The following is a 14,372-nucleotide window of genomic DNA, read 5'->3' as shown; positions in this document are numbered from 1 at the left end:
GGTTCGCTTGAAGTGTGTATGAATACGTTAATAAAATTATCAACGACCATACCACGCTGAAAACATCGGTTCTCGTCCGATCACCGAAATTAAGCAGCGTCGGGCGCGGTTAGTACTTGGATGGGGGACCGCTTGGGAACACCGCGTGTTGTTGACATCCAGCAACAATTTTTTTTCTTCATTTTATTTTGCACTTTTTATTAATATAATATAATATTTATTTCAAAATATAAGTCTATACTTTGCTTATACATTAACATTTGCTATGTGTATTTCAACCAGTTCAATGCTCATCAATGAATTTCTCTACCCGTCTTTACTTTATTTCGTTAGTAAAACTACTAAGTTCGTTAATTTATGAAGTCACTCTTTTATTGTTTTCTAATTTACTTTGTTTAGTTAACTAATTAATTTAATATTAAATAAAATTTTGTATACATAAAATTCAAGCCGAATAAGCGTGCAACAGTCAACCTAAAACTATATACAGCAACAAGCACATAGACTGTGATCTTTTTTTTCCAAAGAAGAATATATAAATGACAGCAGACAATGTCACTAGTGGAGCAGTAGATGCAGAGCTAAAATAACTACCAATATCCCATTTACGCTTTGCAAACAAATTCAGAAATATTATATATGTATGTACAGTGCACTCGGGAAAACGTCAACACTAGTTTACGTCAACATCCCAAAACGTCAACCCTTAATTTTTTACATTGTCTACTCTAAAACGTCAACCAAACCACAAAGCTCTAAAACGTCAACTTTAAATAAATCAAAATTTTGAATTAAGCAACAGTTAAAATACACAGTTTTGATCACACACAGACATTTATTTCATGAAATTAGTTCAGAATTCGGGTATTCCCCTTATATTTAAGTACATACATATTTATGTACATAGAATAGAAAAAAAATTCCATCTCAATGTGTTGTCTTTTTATATTCAGTTGATTTTTCGTTCTCGTAAGTGACACATTACCAAAATGTGTTCAAAACAACCGAAAGTGCTTAAATTACAAGAAAAGGTAAATATTTTGGATTTATTAGAAAAGGGTGCAAGTGCGGTAGCTTTAGCAAAACAATATGGTATCTCAAAATCAACAATTAGCAAGATAAAAATGAAAAAAAATAAAAATTTTGACTGTGTCAATAATACGCTTTCCGGCCAGAGAAAAAGAAAGACATTAAGAGCATCAGAGTTGCCGAAAATGGAAAAGCGCCTGTATCAATGGTTTGTAAAGCAGAGAGAAAAGCATTATCCGGTTAATGCATTAGCGCTCAAACAAAAGGCTAAAGAGATTCATCTAAAAATAAAAGAAAAGGAATGTTCTTTTAACGCAAGTGATGGATGGTTGCAAGGTTTTAAAAAAAGATATGGAGTTCGCCTGCTTAAAATAACTGGAGAAAAACTATCTTCACAGCCTTTGCTGGTCGAACCATTTAAAATCAAACTTAAACAAAAAATTGAAGAAATGGGTCTTTGCCATGATCAATTGTACAATGCTGATGAGTCTGGCTTATTTTGGAAAATTTTGCCAGAAAAGTCTGAAAAGAAAAAACTGCTCCGGGCGTAAAGACAGAAAAACAACGCGTTACTTTTTTATGTTGTGCTAATGCTTCCGGAAATCATAAGCTTAGATTGTTGGTGATTGGGAAGGCAAAAAATCCACGCATTTTCAAAAATTTTAACTGCCCAACTGAGTACAAGAGTTCCAAGTCCTCATCGATGACATCAGCTATTTTCTACGATTGGTTTCACAAATCCTTTGTGCCACAGGTTAATATTTGTTCTGCTACAGAAAAATATCGCTTTTAATAGCTAAGATTTTCTAATTTTAGGTAACAGATTTTCTTTTAAAAAAGGCAATAAAACCAAACGAAGCTGTCGAAATATTTAACCGGGCTTTGGATTGGGCTCAATGCGAGAATGTTGAGCAAAATGACCTAAATGTATTAAGACGTTTACGAGAGAAAGCTCTCCTCCAAGTATTGGAAAGGAAAAAACAACAGAAAAAAATAACCGATTTTTTTTAGATGCATAAGTATGTATGTGAAATGTGATCTCTTTTGAAATGCGTTCCTTTAGTTTTAGTTAGGCTGAAAGCCTTTTTTGTTCTTTTTTTGTATTTGTTTATGTTTAGTTTAAGGTTATAGTCAATAAAAACGTTTAAAGCACACTATCAATATGTTTTTTTATTACAAGTTTCTACATTCATAAACGTCAACAATTTGTTAAACGTCAACACTCGTGGTTTTAATTAGTTGACGTTTTCCCGAGCGCACTGTATGTATATGCATGTAGATAGCTTAAAGATGGTACTCATATCTAACCCAACATTTAAGCATAAATTAACAATCGGAAAATTGTATATGAATATATGTACATATGTATGTATAAGACTTCTGTTAGCCAACGTTAATTGTTTCAATGCTGTGCATAAGGTATGGATTCAATATAATAGGCTATATTTGGATCGCTTGAAGTGTGTATGAATACGTTAATAAAATTGTCAACGACCATACCACGCTGAAAACATCGGTTCTCGTCCGATCACCGAAATTAAACAGCGTCGGGCGCGGTTAGTACTTGGATGGGGGACCGCTTGGGAACACCGCGTGTTGTTGACATCCAGCAACAATTTTTTTTCTTCATTTTATTTTGCACTTTTTATTAATATAATATAATATTTATTTCAAAATATAAGTCTATACTTTGCTTATACATTAACATTTGCTATGTGTATTTCAACCAGTTCAATGCTCATCAATGAATTTCTCTACCCGTCTTTACTTTATTTCGTTAGTAAAACTACTAAGTTCGTTAATTTATGTAGTCACTCTTTTATTGTTTTCTAATTTACTTTGTTTAGTTAACTAATTAATTTAATATTAAATAAAATTTTGTATACATAAAATTCAAGCCGAATAAGCGTGCAACAGTCAACCTAAAACTATATACAGCAACAAGCACATAGACTGTGATCTTTTTTTTTTCCAAAGAAGAATATATGTATAAGTGACAGCAGACAATTTCACTAGAGGAGCAGTAGATGCAGAGCTAAAATAACTACCAATATCCCATTTACGCTTTGCAAACAAATTCAGAAATATTATATATGTATGTACAGTGCACTCGGGAAAACGTCAACACTAGTTTACGTCAACATCCCAAAACGTCAACCCTTAATTTTTTACATTGTCTACTCTAAAACGTCAACCAAACCACAAAGCTCTAAAACGTCAACTTTAAATAAATCAAAATTTTGAATTAAGCAACAGTTTTGATCACACACACACATTTATTTCATGAAATTAGTTCAGAATTCGGGTATTCCCCTTATATTTAAGTACATACATATTTATGTATATAGAATAGAAAAAAAATTCCATCTCAATGTGTTGTCTTTTTATATTCAGTTGATTTTTCGTTCTCGTAAGTGCCACATTACCAAAATGTGTTCAAAACAACCGAAAGTGCTTAAATTACAAGAAAAGGTAAATATTTTGGATTTATTAGAAAAGGGTGCAAGTGCGGTAGCTTTAGCAAAACAATATGGTATCTCAAAATCAACAATTAGCAAGATAAAAATGAAAAAAAATAAAATTTTTGACTGTGTCAATAATACGCTTTCCGGCCAGAGAAAAAGAAAGACATTAAGAGCATCAGAGTTGCCGAAAATGGAAAAGCGCCTGTATCAATGGTTTGTAAAGCAGAGAGAAAAGCATTATCCGGTTAATGCATTAGCGCTCAAACAAAAGGCTAAAGAGATTCATCTAAAAATAAAAGAAAAGGAATGTTCTTTTAACGCAAGTGATGGATGGTTGCAAGGTTTTAAAAAAAGATATGGAGTTCGCCTGCTTAAAATAACTGGAGAAAAACTATCTTCACAGCCTTTGCTGGTCGAACCATTTAAAATCAAACTTAAACAAAAAATTGAAGAAATGGGTCTTTGCCATGATCAATTGTACAATGCTGATGAGTCTGGCTTATTTTGGAAAATTTTGCCAGAAAAGTCTGAAAAGAAAAAACTGCTCCGGGCGTAAAGACAGAAAAACAACGCGTTACTTTTTTATGTTGTGCTAATGCTTCCGGAAATCATAAGCTTAGATTGTTGGTGATTGGGAAGGCAAAAAATCAACGCATTTTCAAAAATTTTAACTGCCCAACTGAGTACAAGAGTTCCAAGTCCTCATCGATGACATCAGCTATTTTCTACGATTGGTTTCACAAATCCTTTGTGCCACAGGTTAATATTTGTTCTGCTACAGAAAAATATCGCTTTTAATAGCTAAGATTTTCTAATTTTAGGTAACAGATTTTCTTTTAAAAAAGACAATAAAACCAAACGAAGCTGTCGAAATATTTAACCGGGCTTTGGATTGGGCTCAATGCGAGAATGTTGAGCAAAATGACCTAAATGTATTAAGACGTTTACGAGAGAAAGCTCTCCTCCAAGTATTGGAAAGGAAAAAACAACAGAAAAAAATAACCGATTTTTTTTTGGATGCATAAGTATGTATGTGAAATGTGATCTCTTTTGAAATGCGTTCCTTTAGTTTTAGTTAGGCTGAAAGCCTTTTTTGTTCTTTTTTTGTATTTGTTTATGTTTAGTTTAAGGTTATAGTCAATAAAAACGTTTAAAGCACACTATCAATATGTTTTTTTATTACAAGTTTCTACATTCATAAACGTCAACAATTTGTTAAACGTCAACACTCGTGGTTTTAATTAGTTGACGTTTTCCCGAGCGCACTGTATGTATATGCATGTAGATAGCTTAAAGATGGTACTCATATCTAACCCAACATTTAAGCATAAATTAACAATCGGAAAATTGTATATGAATATATGTACATATGTATGTATAAGACTTCTGTTAGCCAACGTTAATTGTTTCAATGCTCTGCATAAGGTATGGATTCAATATAATAGGCTATATTTGGTTCGCTTGAAGTGTGTATGAATACGTTAATAAAATTATCAGCGACCATACCACGCTGAAAACATCGGTTCTCGTCCGATCACCGAAATTAAGCAGCGTCGGGCGCGGTTAGTACTTGGATGGGGGACCGCTTGGGAACACCGCGAGTTGTTGACATCCAGCAACAATTTTTTTTCTTCATTTTATTTTGCACTTTTTATTAATATAATATAATATTTATTTCAAAATATAAGTCTATACTTTGCTTATACATTAACATTTGCTATGTGTATTTCAACCAGTTCAATGCTCATCAATGAATTTCTCTACCCGTCTTTACTTTATTTCGTTAGTAAAACTACTTAGTTCGTTAATTTATGAAGTCACTCTTTTATTGTTTTCTAATTTACTTTGTTTAGTTAACTAATTAATTTAATATTAAATAAAATGTTTTATCCATAAAATTCAAGCCGAATAAAATAAGCTTGCAACAACCAACCTAAAACTATATACAGCAACAAGCACATAGACTGTGATCTTTTTTTTTCCAAAGAAGAATATATGTATAAGTGACAGCAGATAATTTCACTAGAGGAGCAGTAGATGCAGAGCTAAAATAACTACCAATATCCCATTTACGCTTTGCAAACAAATTCAGAAATATTATATATGTATGTACAGTGCACTCGGGAAAACGTCAACACTAGTTTACGTCAACATCCCAAAACGTCAACCCTTAATTTTTTACATTGTCTACTCTAAAACGTCAACCAAACCACAAAGCTCTAAAACGTCAACTTTAAATAAATCAAAATTTTGAATTAAGCAACAGTTAAAATACACAGTTTTGATCACACACACACATTTATTTCATGAAATTAGTTCAGAATTCGGGTATTCCCCTTATATTTAAGTACATACATATTTATGTATATAGAATAGAAAAAAAATTCCATCTCAATGTGTTGTCTTTTTATATTCAGTTGATTTTTCGTTCTCGTAAGTGCCACATTACCAAAATGTGTTCAAAACAACCGAAAGTGCTTAAATTACAAGAAAAGGTAAATATTTTGGATTTATTAGAAAAGGGTGCAAGTGCGGTAGCTTTAGCAAAACAATATGGTATCTCAAAATCAACAATTAGCAAGATAAAAATGAAAAAAAATAAAATTTTTGACTGTGTCAAAAATACGCTTTCCGGCCAGAGAAAAAGAAAGACATTAAGAGCATCAGAGTTGCCGAAAATGGAAAAGCGCCTGTATCAATGGTTTGTAAAGCAGAGAGAAAAGCATTATCCGGTTAATGCATTAGCGCTCAAACAAAAGGCTAAAGAGATTCATCTAAAAATAAAAGAAAAGGAATGTTCTTTTAACGCAAGTGATGGATGGTTGCAAGGTTTTAAAAAAAGATATGGAGTTCGCCTGCTTAAAATAACTGGAGAAAAACTATCTTCACAGCCTTTGCTGGTCGAACCATTTAAAATCAAACTTAAACAAAAAATTGAAGAAATGGGTCTTTGCCATGATCAATTGTACAATGCTGATGAGTCTGGCTTATTTTGGAAAATTTTGCCAGAAAAGTCTGAAAAGAAAAAACTGCTCCGGGCGTAAAGACAGAAAAACAACGCGTTACTTTTTTATGTTGTGCTAATGCTTCCGGAAATCATAAGCTTAGATTGTTGGTGATTGGGAAGGCAAAAAATCCACGCATTTTCAAAAATTTTAACTGCCTAACTGAGTACAAGAGTTCCAAGTCCTCATCGATGACATCAGCTATTTTCTACGATTGGTTTCACAAATCCTTTGTGCCACAGGTTAATATTTGTTCTGCTACAGAAAAATATCGCTTTTAATAGCTAAGATTTTCTAATTTTAGGTAACAGATTTTCTTTTAAAAAAGACAATAAAACCAAACGAAGCTGTCGAAATATTTAACCGGGCTTTGGATTGGGCTCAATGCGAGAATGTTGAGCAAAATGACCTAAATGTATTAAGACGTTTACGAGAGAAAGCTCTCCTCCAAGTATTGGAAAGGAAAAAACAACAGAAAAAAATAACCGATTTTTTTTTGGATGCATAAGTATGTATGTGAAATGTGATCTCTTTTGAAATGCGTTCCTTTAGTTTTAGTTAGGCTGAAAGCCTTTTTTGTTCTTTTTTTGTATTTGTTTATGTTTAGTTTAAGGTTATAGTCAATAAAAACGTTTAAAGCACACTATCAATATGTTTTTTTATTACAAGTTTCTACATTCATAAACGTCAACAATTTGTTAAACGTCAACACTCGTGGTTTTAATTAGTTGACGTTTTCCCGAGCGCACTGTATGTATATGCATGTAGATAGCTTAAAGATGGTACTCATATCTAACCCAACATTTAAGCATAAATTAACAATCGGAAAATTGTATATGAATATATGTACATATGTATGTATAAGACTTCTGTTAGCCAACGTTAATTGTTTCAATGCTGTGCATAAGGTATGGATTCAATATAATAGGCTATATTTGGTTCGCTTGAAGTGTGTATGAATACGTTAATAAAATTGTCAACGACCATACCACGCTGAAAACATCGGTTCTCGTCCGATCACCGAAATTAAGCAGCGTCGGGCGCGGTTAGTACTTGGATGGGGGACCGCTTGGGAACACCGCGAGTTGTTGACATCCAGCAACAATTTTTTTTCTTCATTTTATTTTGCACTTTTTATTAATATAATATAATATTTATTTCAAAATATAAGTCTATACTTTGCTTATACATTAACATTTGCTATGTGTATTTCAACCAGTTCAATGCTCATCAATGAATTTCTCTACCCGTCTTTACTTTATTTCGTTAGTAAAACTACTTAGTTCGTTAATTTATGAAGTCACTCTTTTATTGTTTTCTAATTTACTTTGTTTAGTTAACTAATTAATTTAATATTAAATAAAATGTTTTATCCATAAAATTCAAGCCGAATAAAATAAGCTTGCAACAACCAACCTAAAACTATATACAGCAACAAGCACATAGACTGTGATCTTTTTTTTTCCAAAGAAGAATATATGTATAAGTGACAGCAGACAATTTCACTAGAGGAGCAGTAGATGCAGAGCTAAAATAACTACCAATATCCCATTTACGCTTTGCAAACAAATTCAGAAATATTATATATGTATGTACAGTGCACTCGGGAAAACGTCAACACTAGTTTACGTCAACATCCCAAAACGTCAACCCTTAATTTTTTACATTGTCTACTCTAAAACGTGAACTTTAAATAAATCAAAATTTTGAATTAAGCAACAGTTAAAATACACAGTTTTGATCACACACACACATTTATTTCATGAAATTAGTTCAGAATTCGGGTATTCCCCTTATATTTAAGTACATACATATTTATGTACATATATAGAATAGAAAAAAAATTCCATCTCAATGTGTTGTCTTTTTATATTCAGCTGATTTTTCGTTCTCGTAAGTGCCACATTACCAAAATGTGTTCAAAACAACCGAAAGTGCTTAAATTACAAGAAAAGGTAAATATTTTGGATTTATTAGAAAAGGGTGCAAGTGCGGTAGCTTTAGCAAAACAATATGGTATCTCAAAATCAACAATTAGCAAGATAAAAATGAAAAAAAATAAAATTTTTGACTGTGTCAATAATACGCTTTCCGGCCAGAGAAAAAGAAAGACATTAAGAGCATCAGAGTTGCCGAAAATGGAAAAGCGCCTGTATCAATAGTTTGTAAAGCAGAGAGAAAAGCATTATCCGGTTAATGCATTAGCGCTCAAACAAAAGGCTAAAGAGATTCATCTAAAAATAAAAGAAAAGGAATGTTCTTTTAACGCAAGTGATGGATGGTTGCAAGGTTTTAAAAAAAGATATGGAGTTCGCCTGCTTAAAATAACTGGAGAAAAACTATCTTCACAGCCTTTGCTGGTCGAACCATTTAAAATCAAACTTAAACAAAAAATTGAAGAAATGGGTCTTTGCCATGATCAATTGTACAATGCTGATGAGTCTGGCTTATTTTGGAAAATTTTGCCAGAAAAGTCTGAAAAGAAAAAACTGCTCCGGGCGTAAAGACAGAAAAACAACGCGTTACTTTTTTAGCTTAGATTGTTGGTGATTGGGAAGGCAAAAAATCCACGCATTTTCAAAAATTTTAACTGCCCAACTGAGTACAAGAGTTCCAAGTCCTCATCGATGACATCAGCTATTTTCTACGATTGGTTTCACAAATCCTTTGTGCCACAGGTTAATATTTGTTCTGCTACAGAAAAATATCGCTTTTAATAGCTAAGATTTTCTAATTTTAGGTAACAGATTTTCTTTTAAAAAAGACAATAAAACCAAACGAAGCTGTCGAAATATTTAACCGGGCTTTGGATTGGGCTCAATGCGAGAATGTTGAGCAAAATGACCTAAATGTATTAAGACGTTTACGAGAGAAAGCTCTCCTCCAAGTATTGGAAAGGAAAAAACAACAGAAAAAAATAACCGATTTTTTTTAGATGCATAAGTATGTATGTGAAATGTGATCTCTTTTGAAATGCGTTCCTTTAGTTTTAGTTAGGCTGAAAGCCTTTTTTGTTCTTTTTTTATATTTGTTTATGTTTAGTTTAAGGTTATAGTCAATAAAAACGTTTAAAGCACACTATCAATATGTTTTTTTATTACAAGTTTCTACATTCATAAACGTCAACAATTTGTTAAACGTCAACACTCGTGGTTTTAATTAGTTGACGTTTTCCCGAGCGCACTGTATGTATATGCATGTAGATAGCTTAAAGATGGTACTCATATCTAACCCAACATTTAAGCATAAATTAACAATCGGAAAATTGTATATGAATATATGTACATATGTATGTATAAGACTTCTGTTAGCCAACGTTAATTGTTTCAATGCTGTGCATAAGGTATGGATTCAATATAATAGGCTATATTTGGTTCGCTTGAAGTGTGTATGAATACGTTAATAAAATTGTCAACGACCATACCACGCTGAAAACATCGGTTCTCGTCCGATCACCGAAATTAAGCAGCGTCGGGCGCGGTTAGTACTTGGATGGGGGACCGCTTGGGAACACCGCGTGTTGTTGACATCCAGCAACAATTTTTTTTCTTCATTTTATTTTGCACTTTTTATTAATATAATATAATATTTATTTCAAAATATAAGTCTATACTTTGCTTATACATTAACATTTGCTATGTGTATTTCAACCAGTTCAATTCTCATCAATGAATTTCTCTACCCGTCTTTACTTTATTTCGTTAGTAAAACTACTTAGTTCGTTAATTTATGAAGTCACTCTTTTATTGTTTTCTAATTTACTTTGTTTAGTTAACTAATTAATTTAATATTAAATAAAATGTTTTATCCATAAAATTCAAGCCGAATAAAATAAGCTTGCAACAACCAACCTAAAACTATATACAGCAACAAGCACATAGACTGTGATCTTTTTTTTTCCAAAGAAGAATATATGTATAAGTGACAGCAGACAATTTCACTAGAGGAGCAGTAGATGCAGAGCTAAAATAACTACCAATATCCCATTTACGCTTTGCAAACAAATTCAGAAATATTATATATGTATGTACAGTGCACTCGGGAAAACGTCAACACTAGTTTACGTCAACATCCCAAAACGTCAACCCTTAATTTTTTACATTGTCTACTCTAAAACGTCAACCAAACCACAAAGCTCTAAAACGTCAACTTTAAATAAATCAAAATTTTGAATTAAGCAACAGTTAAAATACACAGTTTTGATCACACACACACATTTATTTCATGAAATTAGTTCAGAATTCGGGTATTCCCCTTATATTTAAGTACATACATATTTATGTATATAGAATAGAAAAAAAATTCCATCTCAATGTGTTGTCTTTTTATATTCAGTTGATTTTTCGTTCTCGTAAGTGCCACATTACCAAAATGTGTTCAAAACAACCGAAAGTGCTTAAATTACAAGAAAAGGTAAATATTTTGGATTTATTAGAAAAGGGTGCAAGTGCGGTAGTTTTGGCAAAACAATATGGTATCTCAAAATCAACAATTAGCAAGATAAAAATGAAAAAAAATAAAATTTTTGACTGTGTCAATAATACGCTTTCCGGCCAGAGGAAAAGAAAGACATTAAGAGCATCAGAGTTGCCGAAAATGGAAAAGCGCCTGTATCAATGGTTTGTAAAGCAGAGAGAAAAGCATTATCCGGTTAATGCATTAGCGCTCAAACAAAAGGCTAAAGAGATTCATCTAAAAATAAAAGAAAAGGAATGTTCTTTTAACGCAAGTGATGGATGGTTGCAAGGTTTTAAAAAAAGATATGGAGTTCGCCTGCTTAAAATAACTGGAGAAAAACTATCTTCACAGCCTTTGCTGGTCGAACCATTTAAAATCAAACTTAAACAAAAAATTGAAGAAATGGGTCTTTGCCATGATCAATTGTACAATGCTGATGAGTCTGGCTTATTTTGGAAAATTTTGCCAGAAAAGTCTGAAAAGAAAAAACTGCTCCGGGCGTAAAGACAGAAAAACAACGCGTTACTTTTTTATGTTGTGCTAATGCTTCCGGAAATCATAAGCTTAGATTGTTGGTGATTGGGAAGGCAAAAAATCCACGCATTTTCAAAAATTTTAACTGCCCAACTGAGTACAAGAGTTCCAAGTCCTCATCGATGACATCAGCTATTTTCTACGATTGGTTTCACAAATCCTTTGTGCCACAGGTTAATACTTGTTCTGCTACAGAAAAATATCGCTTTTAATAGCTAAGATTTTCTAATTTTAGGTAACAGATTTTCTTTTAAAAAAGACAATAAAACCAAACGAAGCTGTCGAAATATTTAACCGGGCTTTGGATTGGGCTCAATGCGAGAATGTTGAGCAAAATGACCTAAATGTATTAAGACGTTTACGAGAGAAAGCTCTCCTCCAAGTATTGGAAAGGAAAAAACAACAGAAAAAAATAACCGATTTTTTTTAGATGCATAAGTATGTATGTGAAATGTGATCTCTTTTGAAATGCGTTCCTTTAGTTTTAGTTAGGCTGAAAGCCTTTTTTGTTCTTTTTTTGTATTTGTTTATGTTTAGTTTAAGGTTATAGTCAATAAAAACGTTTAAAGCACACTATCAATATGTTTTTTTATTACAAGTTTCTACATTCATAAACGTCAACAATTTGTTAAACGTCAACACTCGTGGTTTTAATTAGTTGACGTTTTCCCGAGCGCACTGTATGTATATGCATGTAGATAGCTTAAAGATGGTACTCATATCTAACCCAACATTTAAGCATAAATTAACAATCGGAAAATTGTATATGAATATATGTACATATGTATGTATAAGACTTCTGTTAGCCAACGTTAATTGTTTCAATGCTGTGCATAAGGTATGGATTCAATATAATAGGCTATATTTGGTTCGCTTGAAGTGTGTATGAATACGTTAATAAAATTGTCAACGACCATACCACGCTGAAAACATCGGTTCTCGTCCGATCACCGAAATTAAGCAGCGTCGGGCGCGGTTAGTACTTGGATGGGGGACCGCTTGGGAACACCGCGTGTTGTTGACATCCAGCAACAATTTTTTTTCTTCATTTTATTTTGCACTTTTTATTAATATAATATAATATTTATTTCAAAATATAAGTCTATACTTTGCTTATACATTAACATTTGCTATGTGTATTTCAACCAGTTCAATGCTCATCAATGAATTTCTCTACCCGTCTTTACTTTATTTCGTTAGTAAAACTACTTAGTTCGTTAATTTATGAAGTCACTCTTTTATTGTTTTCTAATTTACTTTGTTTAGTTAACTAATTAATTTAATATTAAATAAAATGTTTTATCCATAAAATTCAAGCCGAATAAAATAAGCTTGCAACAACCAACCTAAAACTATATACAGCAACAAGCACATAGACTGTGATCTTTTTTTTTCCAAAGAAGAATATATGTATAAGTGACAGCAGACAATTTCACTAGAGGAGCAGTAGATGCAGAGCTAAAATAACTACCAATATCCCATTTACGCTTTGCAAACAAATTCAGAAATATTATATATGTATGTACAGTGCACTCGGGAAAACGTCAACACTAGTTTACGTCAACATCCCAAAACGTCAACCCTTAATTTTTTACATTGTCTACTCTAAAACGTCAACCAAACCACAAAGCTCTAAAACGTCAACTTTAAATAAATCAAAATTTTGAATTAAGCAACAGTTAAAATACACAGTTTTGATCACACACACACATTTATTTCATGAAATTAGTTCAGAATTCGGGTATTCCCCTTATATTTAAGTACATACATATTTATGTATATAGAATAGAAAAAAAATTCCATCTCAATGTGTTGTCTTTTTATATTCAGTTGATTTTTCGTTCTCGTAAGTGCCACATTACCAAAATGTGTTCAAAACAACCGAAAGTGCTTAAATTACAAGAAAAGGTAAATATTTTGGATTTATTAGAAAAGGGTGCAAGTGCGGTAGCTTTGGCAAAACAATATGGTATCTCAAAATCAACAATTAGCAAGATAAAAATGAAAAAAAATAAAATTTTTGACTGTGTCAATAATACGCTTTCCGGCCAGAGGAAAAGAAAGACATTAAGAGCATCAGAGTTGCCGAAAATGGAAAAGCGCCTGTATCAATGGTTTGTAAAGCAGAGAGAAAAGCATTATCCGGTTAATGCATTAGCGCTCAAACAAAAGGCTAAAGAGATTCATCTAAAAATAAAAGAAAAGGAATGTTCTTTTAACGCAAGTGATGGATGGTTGCAAGGTTTTAAAAAAAGATATGGAGTTCGCCTGCTTAAAATAACTGGAGAAAAACTATCTTCACAGCCTTTGCTGGTCGAACCATTTAAAATCAAACTTAAACAAAAAATTGAAGAAATGGGTCTTTGCCATGATCAATTGTACAATGCTGATGAGTCTGGCTTATTTTGGAAAATTTTGCCAGAAAAGTCTGAAAAGAAAAAACTGCTCCGGGCGTAAAGACAGAAAAACAACGCGTTACTTTTTTATGTTGTGCTAATGCTTCCGGAAATCATAAGCTTAGATTGTTGGTGATTGGGAAGGCAAAAAATCCACGCATTTTCAAAAATTTTAACTGCCCAACTGAGTACAAGAGTTCCAAGTCCTCATCGATGACATCAGCTATTTTCTACGATTGGTTTCACAAATCCTTTGTGCCACAGGTTAATACTTGTTCTGCTACAGAAAAATATCGCTTTTAATAGCTAAGATTTTCTAATTTTAGGTAACAGATTTTCTTTTAAAAAAGACAATAAAACCAAACGAAGCTGTCGAAATATTTAACCGGGCTTTGGATTGGGCTCAATGCGAGAATGTTGAGCAAAATGACCTAAATGTATTAAGACGTTTACGAGAGAAAGCTCTCCTCCAAGTATTGGAAAGG

The 14,372-nt window shown here is 32.5% G+C and overlaps 6 non-coding genes across 6 annotated transcripts; all 6 read left to right on the top strand.

The window, feature by feature from the left end:
• The first annotated feature begins 38 nt into the window (after positions 1 to 38).
• On the top strand, positions 39 to 157 carry LOC128865552 (5S ribosomal RNA). The gene has a single exon (XR_008454880.1). It is a non-coding gene; the product is annotated as a 5S ribosomal RNA (ribosomal RNA).
• A 2,358-nt stretch (positions 158 to 2,515) lies between these two features.
• Positions 2,516 to 2,634, top strand: LOC128865548 (5S ribosomal RNA). The gene has a single exon (XR_008454876.1). It is a non-coding gene; the product is annotated as a 5S ribosomal RNA (ribosomal RNA).
• Positions 2,635 to 4,986: 2,352 nt separating this feature from the next.
• Positions 4,987 to 5,105, top strand: LOC128865467 (5S ribosomal RNA). Its single transcript, XR_008454812.1, has one exon. It is a non-coding gene; the product is annotated as a 5S ribosomal RNA (ribosomal RNA).
• A 2,369-nt stretch (positions 5,106 to 7,474) lies between these two features.
• On the top strand, positions 7,475 to 7,593 carry LOC128865458 (5S ribosomal RNA). The gene has a single exon (XR_008454803.1). It is a non-coding gene; the product is annotated as a 5S ribosomal RNA (ribosomal RNA).
• A 2,316-nt stretch (positions 7,594 to 9,909) lies between these two features.
• Positions 9,910 to 10,028, top strand: LOC128865532 (5S ribosomal RNA). Its single transcript, XR_008454860.1, has one exon. It is a non-coding gene; the product is annotated as a 5S ribosomal RNA (ribosomal RNA).
• Positions 10,029 to 12,396: 2,368 nt separating this feature from the next.
• Positions 12,397 to 12,515, top strand: LOC128865530 (5S ribosomal RNA). The gene has a single exon (XR_008454859.1). It is a non-coding gene; the product is annotated as a 5S ribosomal RNA (ribosomal RNA).
• Positions 12,516 to 14,372: the final 1,857 nt, after the last annotated feature.

Source organism: Anastrepha ludens, chromosome 5, assembly GCF_028408465.1.
Source record: "Anastrepha ludens isolate Willacy chromosome 5, idAnaLude1.1, whole genome shotgun sequence".
Taxonomy (NCBI): domain Eukaryota; kingdom Metazoa; phylum Arthropoda; class Insecta; order Diptera; family Tephritidae; genus Anastrepha; species Anastrepha ludens.
This window is presented reverse-complemented; position numbering and strand designations above follow the sequence as displayed.